The 2,143-nt window shown below is 39.7% G+C and overlaps 1 long non-coding RNA gene across 1 annotated transcript; it reads left to right on the top strand.

The window, feature by feature from the left end:
• Positions 1 to 1,249: 1,249 nt before the first annotated feature.
• On the top strand, positions 1,250 to 2,143 carry LOC311032600. Its single transcript, XR_014599190.1, has 3 exons — positions 1,250 to 1,428; positions 1,829 to 1,859; positions 2,017 to 2,143. It is a non-coding gene; the product is annotated as an uncharacterized lncRNA (long non-coding RNA).

Raw genomic sequence — 2,143 nt, 5'->3', positions numbered from 1 at the left:
GAGAGATATGAGCTTTTGCAGGTGAGCCATGGTGTTGTGCTGAACCATCCAGGTTATTTTGGCAAAACCACCAAGAGTGTTGAGAACGTCCGGTCTGTTTTTCAAGAAATGAGTCAAAGCAACTGAGAAAGATCTTTGCAATTTTGTGGCACTGACTCGTTATATGGGGAAGGAATTTAGTTTTGAAGCATAAGTCAGTTTTGGGAGAGATATGAGCTTTTGCAAGTGAGCTATGGTGTTGTGCTGAACTGTAAGACTGTTATGCCAAATGATCTTAGAGTTTCGAGAATTTCTGTTTCAAGAACTTAAGTGTCATTTATGCTCTTTAATGATTCATTCACATTATGTGTAAATAAATGTAACTTAAAAAACAGTGTTCTACACACACTTACCACTCGTTCATATGCAAATGTTGCTTACTTCTGTCAATATATGTTAATGAGGACTTGTGACAGTCATATATATATATAAAAATATAAAAGTGTTATCTATACTCATTACTGATTCAAAAGTTGCACAAATTGACATTGAAATAAGAAAAACCTTAATAAATGTAACTTAAAAAACAAAGTGTAATACACAAAACTTGCTGTGACCCACATGGTTACGAAGCCCATATATGTCATCTGAATGTAGTTCCTGTGTCCCGTCACTAGGTGGCGTATGAGCCCCGCATTCATTTGTATTGCCGTTGAGCACGCTCTGAGCACGCACTGCTCACGCCCATACACAGAGCCACAGTCATTACCGATCCACCGATCCCAGAGCAACACACCCGCTGAGTGAGCTGCCGGACCTAGGTATCAGTAAATTTGAAGTCACAGACTCTATGAGTTGTGTACTTGTAGATTTTTTTTCTCTCCACAAATACAACACAACACTTACACGTTCACAAATTCTTAATTACAGGTGCACAAATCCTATTTTACAAGTCACAGATTAAAAAACTGACACGCTCACATTTTTGCTCCTATTGTTATAGTATATTTGGTGCAAAACATATTTGTGTACCTGTATCAGACAATGTGAAGTTGTGGACAAAATTTGAATGTGTGCAAATCTGAATGTGAACTTGTGCAATAAATGTTCAATGTATATAAAATAATTTCCCACGAAAATATTTGTGTTCTTTTCAAACACAAACACAAATCGAGAAGTACAACTGCGCAAATCTTCCCCACGAGTCACAGATTCTGTTTCCTTCACCTACAAATCACAAATCCCACCTCCACTGAGATATGTGGAGCAAAACCATCTGTGCATTCAGTCTATGGTGCAAAAGGCGGGTGCTGATCTGAGAGCGACTGATCCCACAGCCAATCAGAGGAGAGGGGCTTTCCCCCCCCCCACAGCCAATCAGAGGAGAGGGTGGATTCAGCACATGCTAAACTAACAGCAGCAGAGACAGCGATATAGGCAACTTTCAAGGTAGGTTGTATCTTTAACCACATTAATAAATAAACCCCGACGCGAAGCTGACACATTTAGCGTCCTGTCACTTTTCCTCTGTTTTGGTAACCATCCTCCCGGCCGTGTGCATTTGTTTTCAATGAATATACGTATGTGTGTGTATTGTTGTAGTCTTATCTGTCATAAACTGTAAGAGAGGAGAGCTGTGACCCCGGGTCAGATCGGCTCATGCAGGTTTCGTTTTCAGAAAACAGACGTGGAAGGAAGAGAGTCAGATTCATATAACTTATATGCTCTTTTACAAGATGATTCTTTCTAGGTTTAAAACATGGATCTATAAAAAAGACTAGTTAATATCTATGCTTGAAAGATCTCAACGTAGTAAAGTAAATTACTCCTATTCTCCTCTGCCTTCTAGGAAAATGACGGATCCTGGTGGTCCATCTCAGGTGAGTGTCATATGGGTAGGCTAATGGAACCTTAAAGAAATTAGCATGCTAAGACAAAGTTGTTGTTTTTTTCTAAAATGCATATTTGACAAACTATTGCTTCCGACTGTTATTACGTTACATTCAATTTAATTTTCACATTTTTCCAAATCACCAGAACACAAACATTGAAACAGCAGTCCGCATGCTTTTGAGCTGCATAGCAAATGAGACTGGAGCTAGGACAGGAGCTGGGACTGCAACAGGGATTGGAGCTGTGACTGCAACTGGGATTGGAGCTGGGA

The sequence above is a fragment of the Eutrigla gurnardus genome (assembly GCF_963514095.1).
Source record: "Eutrigla gurnardus genome assembly, chromosome: 22".
Classification (NCBI taxonomy): Eukaryota; Metazoa; Chordata; class Actinopteri; order Perciformes; family Triglidae; genus Eutrigla; species Eutrigla gurnardus.
Note: the sequence above shows the minus strand (reverse complement) of the source record. Positions and strands in the feature narration are given on the sequence as shown.